Below are 6,920 nucleotides of genomic sequence, written 5' to 3'. Positions count from 1 at the left end.
TGAGAGTCACAAGGGAGTTGTGCCCAAACATGTAGAAGATGAACCCTATGACCCGCTGTCAAAGAAAAGCCTGAAACAATGGAAAGCTTCGTGTAGGCAATCCAAAGTCCTGGGCCAGGAGCCAAAGCAGGTGAAGTCGCTCTCACAGGATACAGCGTCATTCTGAAGCCTGGTGTGGGCAGGATGCCTAGGAGAAAAATGCCAAGAAGGAAGGGAAAATAGGAGTGAATCCATCATGACAACAGGAATAAAAATGTCTATAACTAATGAGGGTGACAAACTCAATTTCCATTCTAGGTTTTCTCAAAAAGAAAAGAAGGGCAATTATTCAACATAATAAAATACTTATTTTAAATTAACCACCAATTTATTATTTAAGAATAAGCATAAAGGCTATGCAATTAAAGCCATAAGGAATAAGAGAATCCTAATATTAACCTATTATTTTAAGTTTTCTCTGGAAATTTTATTTAGGGCAACGAGGCAAAGAAATAAAAAGAAAAAAGAGTGTAAATATTAAAAGAGAAGAAACAAAATTTTTATTATTTGCAGATGGTGAGGATCATCTATCTGAAAACCCAAGAATCAATTCAAAACTTTATTAACAAGATATATATATGTAAATATATATAACATTGCATTGCTAGCTGTAGTTTTTCAGTTAAAAATTAGGTATATTAAAACAGTATCTTTCCAATATTCCTGCCCAAACTTGTAAGAAAATACAATAAATAAAAAATCAAATTCAAATTCAGAGAATATAAGATAACTTTAAGTTTTATAAGAAATGCACAGGAAATACAGGAAGCAAATTATGGTACTTGACTGAGGAAAAACTGAACCAAGTTCAGCACTGGCAGTCTTATTATGCTCTTCTAGGTAAGGTTGTACTATTATTAATATAACTATAAATTTCTCCCAAAGTGATTTAGTGCAATTCAATGCAATTCTAAAAAATACTGCAATAGGTCTTTTTAAAAATGGCCCACTGATTATAATCTTTCCTATAAACTTTCATGGAAGAATAACAGCTGATACAAGAAAATAATATTTTCAAAAATAAAAATGATAAAATTTTTGACTTGCCTGATATTTACATAAATTAAAAATTTAGACTAATGAATATATTATATAACAATTCCCAGTAATAATACATGTTAAACTAAACATTACGCCCAGCAATAGACATAAATATATAGATTTTTATTTTACTAAAAGTTGGTAAGGCCAGTGGGGCAAAAGTGAATTATTTTTTAAAAAAGATGTTGGTAAAACTCAAGCACTTGGATAACAAACCCAAATCCCTACTTAAGCCATGCAATATAAAAGTATATAGATAAACTAAAGACACTAAAAAGGGATCAAGAATTGTCTAGAAGGAAACAATTATATGCATCCATTCTCCTTTCTCTCCTTTTCAGCTCTGTGTGAGCTCACACCTCTTGGATGACAGCCACAGACTACCCTAATTTATGGTCACAGCCAATTTAAAAAGCCTGCAGGAGGTTGAACTACTATGACAGTCATGAGTTTCTTCTTTGTCCACAAGCCCATGTGGCTGAGATTGTGTCCCAGGGAGAGGCCACAGGCCTGTGAAGTGAACAAGTCCACTCTCCGGCGCAACAGGTGGAGGGAATCTTTCCTATCACTCACCTGGTTTCATTCTCTGTCTTTGGCTTCAGGGAACAAGAGCAGGACAGTATAGTCTGTTTCTCTTTACAGACTCAAACACATTCACCTAAATCTACCGATAATAAAATCCATTTATGTCAATGCAACATAAAAAATTTAAAAGAATTTAAGAGCACATATTTATACCTTTTAATTTACAAAAATTCTAACCAAGTTTTTATATCCTCATTATATAAACTACTGAATAGCCTTATTACTGTACAATAGATACTCTGACAACTCAGTTCACAAATTCTCATATTTCTGTGCTACATTGTATTTGTGCCCCAAACAATGGTGGTGACAGCAATACACTATGGAGTGAAAGCTGAAAGATCTGTATAAATTACAGAATTACCCCTCAGAGGGCACCAGCTACCAAAGCCACTGTTCAACTCCCTGACATTTTGATAGCTCAGGAATTTCACACTGGCCAGACATGCTCCTTTACCAGACAGGTTCTGCCTTAGGCTTTCTGCGGGCTTCACTTTTGTCTGTTTTAATTCCTACCTTACTGGCCACTTTCTAATCTTTTATTTCCTCTTACTCTATTTGGTCTATCCATGTTGGCATGGTAACTGGGTCTGTATTTTTGTGAACATACTTTTTCCCTTGGTAATCCCAACTACATGCTGATAACCCCAAAATGTTTATCTTACTTGGACCTATCTACTGTGCTCTTGACTTGTATGCTTACCTGTCTCCTGGATACTTTCATAAACAAATGTGAACCTAAAGAGCCAATCCTTCAAAATGGATACTGAAGTGCTATCAGGGCCTAAATTTAAAATAGAGCCAAGTAGCCACTTAGTGATTAGGAGTCATACGCTTACTCTGACCTCCTCGAAAACCCGCACCGTCTTTATCATTCGGACTTTCAGAGCTCACCTGAACCAACCAATCAGAGCTCACTTGCCTCAGGCAATCAGAGCTGAGGTGTATTAATTAGGGATCAACTGTATTGACCAATCAGAACTAAGCAACTTTCAATCCTTCATTTGCATAACCAGAACAGATTGGGAACGTAGGCTGGGACTTTTGCTATAAAACCTAAGCCTCCGTGTTCTGAAGTCTCCTTGCTTTTACCCTGAAGGTAGTGTCTCTGCTGTTTGGAAACTGTTCACGGGAATACAATCTATTTCCTCCAGGTTCGCTTTTCAGAGAACTTTTGTTCATATTTTTCTGAGTCAAGTGATATTTGAAGTGGACCTTCAACTCTCACCCTATCACCTTCATGAACTGATGCCATGGCACCTCCAAGAGCCCCTTGAGGTCACTTCTTTTCTCAGGGGCGTGAGGGGCTTGGGTAAGTCTTGTCAAATTCAGACCTCCCAATCTTTGGTAGAGGTCTCTGAGACTTCGTTCCTTTACTATAGGTGCCCTCCATGCAGACCTCAGAGGGAACGGACCTTCTTTTTCCTCTGGGGTTTGGGGGGGGGGGCGGCTTGTCAGTGTCAGCTGGTTCTCTTTATTTGGACCCTGGAGGCTTCCCTCTGAGCCAGCCCTGGGTTTAGGGGTGGGCCTTCCCATCACGTTCAGCCAGTCTACAGTTTTGTGGAGACACTCATGCTAAGGGCACTGCAAAGGGACACTTTGGTCAGGTCAGTGCAATGGGTAGCGCACGTTTTAAGTTTTCCTTATCAGCCACCTTCTGGCAGTCCAGCTGGCTTTACGAGCAGAAATTATGGTCCAAGAAGTTGTAATCGGCTAGGTGTCTGGAAAAAAATTACCCAAAATAATCTTAAACTTTGTTGGCCAAAATGAGGATTCTTTGAAATTTAAAATTTGCCTGTGTGCACAGTTAGGATAAAAATAATACCAAACCAGAGACAACGGGAAGCCTTTTTCACTTGGCACTTTTAAAGTTCTAAACGGAATCAAGAGGCTACCATTGCCTCTCTTGGAGAAAACAATTCCAAATTAGGTGAATGCCTTAATGAAACAGAGAGATTAGTGCTTGTGAAACTGAAACTAAAGCTGCAAAAAAAAAAAAAAAAAAAAAACCCCTGGAAGAACTTTCCTTCACTAGCCTCCCTTTCCTGCTGCTTTGCCTGTCTTCTGCACCTTTCTCGCCACCTCCCTTCTATCCTTCACTCTCTCCTTTTTCACTCTTTCACTTGGTAATTTTGAAAAGGTTTCTAAATTTTCTACTTGTCTGTATGTTTCTTGTGTAGTCCTCTGATGAATTCCTGTGATTTTGTTACCTTAACATCCATTTTTGATATTCCTCTAACACATCTAGACTTCTTGGAGAAGCTTGAATTCTCTCAGTGCTTGGTATGTAAATTTGTTACCCTGAATTCTCTCTGTGCTTGGTATGTAAATTTGTTACCCTGTTTTCTCTAAAATTTGGTAAGGGCTTCAGCCATGTAGAACAGATAAATTTCACCCTCTTTATTTATAGAGATGCAGTTTGAATTCAACTGTCCTTTTAAACTAGTGAGTTTTACCCAACTCATGGCTAAAGTTTTAAAGTTACAAGATCTTTATTTGCTGTATTTTTGTGTGTCTTTTGAGTTATCCACAAAATATGCATGTATTTAACTTTAAGGTTCTTAATTTTATGATACTCGCCTGGTATGCAGTAATGTAAAACTGGTTGATAGAAAATTTAGTTTGGGATGATGGCTGGATTTGTCTGATGTCTCATGAAATTTTCCAGGCATAACTGTTGAGAATGAATGGATTAGGTAGATATGTATGAGATAAAAGCTTGTTAATGAACTTTTGATAATGGTTATGTTGTTTACTTGGGAAGCTTTCTCACATCTTTTTAGTAATTATACCTTTAGAATTTTGCTAAGCTAAATTAAATGATAGATGTTCATTGACTGTCTAGATCATTTCTGGATATTATGCTGAGACTTTGTTTGCTGAATGAGTTTAGGCTTATGTACTTTCAGTTTCTTATTTCAGAGGAACAAAAGCTATTTGAGTCTGTCAGTAAAAATGTCATGTTCTATATTAAAGAGTTTTTCTGTTAGAAAGACCATGTCTCTGGAAATTGTAAAATATACATTCATGGATTGTTGGTACATATTGATGGTTAAAAATTGCTTACTTCTTAGGTTTTCACTAAAAATTAAGATTGCTAAGAGTTAACATTGTAATTAAGTTCTGCATGTAAGTGTATGAGGAGAGTAGGATGTATTTCTGTTAAGGAAGGTTGATATGGTTTGGATGTTTGGCCCCTCCAAAAATCTCATGTTGAAATTTGATCCCCACTGTTGGAGGTGGGACTGGTGGTAGGAGCAGATCCCTCATGAATGGCTTGGTGCCCTCCTCTTCATGAGTGAGCTCTCACTTTGTTAGCTGGTGGTTTAAAAGAGCCTGGCACCCTGCCCTTCTTGCTCCTTCTCTCATCATGTGACACATCTGTTCCCCCTTCCCCTTCTGCTTTGATTGGAAACTCCTGAAGCCCTCACCAGAAGCAGATGCTGTCACGATGCTTCTTGTACAGTCTGCAAAACTGTGAGCCAAATCAGTTATCCAGATTCAGATTATTTCCTTCATAGCAATGCAAAATGGACCAACACAAAGGTTGAACAGAAAAGAGAATAATTTTGTATGAGAAAGAATCTTGTGGTAAATTTTTGCCCTAGAGTAAAATGGTTATTTAAGAAATAGAAAGTATAGTACAAAGCAGAAAGTCTCAGCATGTCATAGTTTAAGTAAGTCATGAAAGGTTAGTGAAAAGAAAGTTTATTAAATTCTGTGTAATTCGGTTGGCTATAATTAGAAGGAAATTGTTTATGGGTTTTTCTAAACATTGAACTTTCATGTTAAAAACACTGATACAGAACTTAAAAATTTTGGTCTTTCATGTTAGAACAACAAGGTTTTCTCAAAATATTGATTTGCTCTTAGTAAAACTGCAAGAGGTTTTGATTTTTTATTCCAAAATCTATTCGCTTAACAGCTATTCTCTAAACTATAAACAGTTTCTATTTCTGCCACTTTCTGAGAACTGTCTGGTTTCCCTGGTTTCAGGTTGAGAATGTAGCCCTTCTTTCTGCCCTTAAAAAAGGTATATCTTTTTGTTTGGCTGGGCTAACGATGCTCCTTCAAACTTCATCAGTTCCTGTACCTCTGCTGTTGTGGCCTGACAATAAAGTGTTTACATATCTTGAAGGTCTAGAAAAGCAATGTTTCCCTCCAATATAATTTGATTTTGTATTCTTGGCTTTTTTTGACGTCTGAATTGTTCCATGTAACCCAGAATTCCTATTCTGTTACTGAGAACCACATATTCCTCTGCTCAAGATACTAGTTCTCTTGTTTACATTCCTCTATAATAGTTTCACTAACTCCTGGGTAGATACTTCTAGGCAGGTTGAATTGGAAACATCTAAGATCCTAAAGCTGGGCAAATCCCTGAAAGGGACATCTCCAGATAGCCTCCTGGCTGGACTTACTGGGTTAAATTCCAATTTCCAGATATTTTCGGCTGGCTTCCCTGGGTATGTGATCCCTTCTGTGTTCTGCCCTACAGGTCTTAATGATCTTCCTCATATTTGGGCTAAGCATTTGGCTCTTGCTTAAAATTGTTCTAGCTTATGAACAGTTGTCTGCAAGAGTCCCCCACCAGAACTGTGTTTACCCAACCCTTGAGAATTTAAACTTGCACCAGCCAGAAACTGCAACCAACTTAACCCAAGAGACTTTGATTCAAATTTAACGGATACCTGAGTGCCTCTCATAAGTAAATGGCTCTAATTGCTCAATTGGCCACTGTCCTGCCACTAGGATCCCTTCATATGACTAAATGGACCTGGAGCAGGTAGCCAACCAGTCCAGCACCAAGATGGAACACAATCAACATATTTGATCATAAATGCTCTCTACCGATAGGTTTTGATTAAGCAGGGGAAATGTGAACAAATGTGAACCTGAAAGAGCCACTCCTTCAAGCTGGATCCCGAATGGCTAACTGGGCCTAAATTTAAAATAGAGCTAAGCTGCTATTTGTCCACTAGGGAGATCACACGCTACTCTTGAGACCCCCTGAAAACCCACACGATTTTCTCTTTGGGACTTTAAGAGCTCACCTGAACCAACCAATCAGGGCTTAGCTATACATATATGTATATATATGTATGTATGTACACACACACACACACACATACCAATCAGAAACAAGCAAATTTCAATCCCTCATTTGCATAAACAGATCTGATCTGTACTCTTGCTATAAAAGAGCTTTCCTTTTGTGCTCTGGAAGGTACCTGCATTTTACACCTGAGGCTGGG

General features: G+C 37.8%; 1 protein-coding gene and 1 long non-coding RNA gene across 2 annotated transcripts in view; one reads left to right on the top strand and one right to left on the bottom strand.

Moving 5' to 3' along the window:
* Positions 1-126: 126 nt before the first annotated feature.
* SLC17A1 (solute carrier family 17 member 1) overlaps positions 127-6,920 on the bottom strand; it is a 49,427-nt gene continuing 42,633 nt past the window's right edge. The window contains exon 13 of the mRNA XM_069493774.1: positions 127-187. The gene's annotated coding sequence lies outside the window, so the exon portion shown is untranslated. The remainder of the gene's footprint in view (positions 188-6,920) is intronic.
* LOC138399176 (uncharacterized) overlaps positions 2,758-6,920 on the top strand; it is a 71,702-nt gene continuing 67,539 nt past the window's right edge. The window contains exon 1 of the long non-coding RNA XR_011236084.1: positions 2,758-2,819. This is a non-coding gene — a long non-coding RNA (uncharacterized lncRNA). The remainder of the gene's footprint in view (positions 2,820-6,920) is intronic.

This window comes from Eulemur rufifrons, chromosome 18 (assembly GCF_041146395.1).
Source record: "Eulemur rufifrons isolate Redbay chromosome 18, OSU_ERuf_1, whole genome shotgun sequence".
In the NCBI taxonomy this organism is placed as follows: Eukaryota; Metazoa; Chordata; class Mammalia; order Primates; family Lemuridae; genus Eulemur; species Eulemur rufifrons.
The sequence above is the reverse complement of the archived record's forward strand: the minus strand, read 5'-3'. Positions and strand labels throughout refer to the sequence as shown.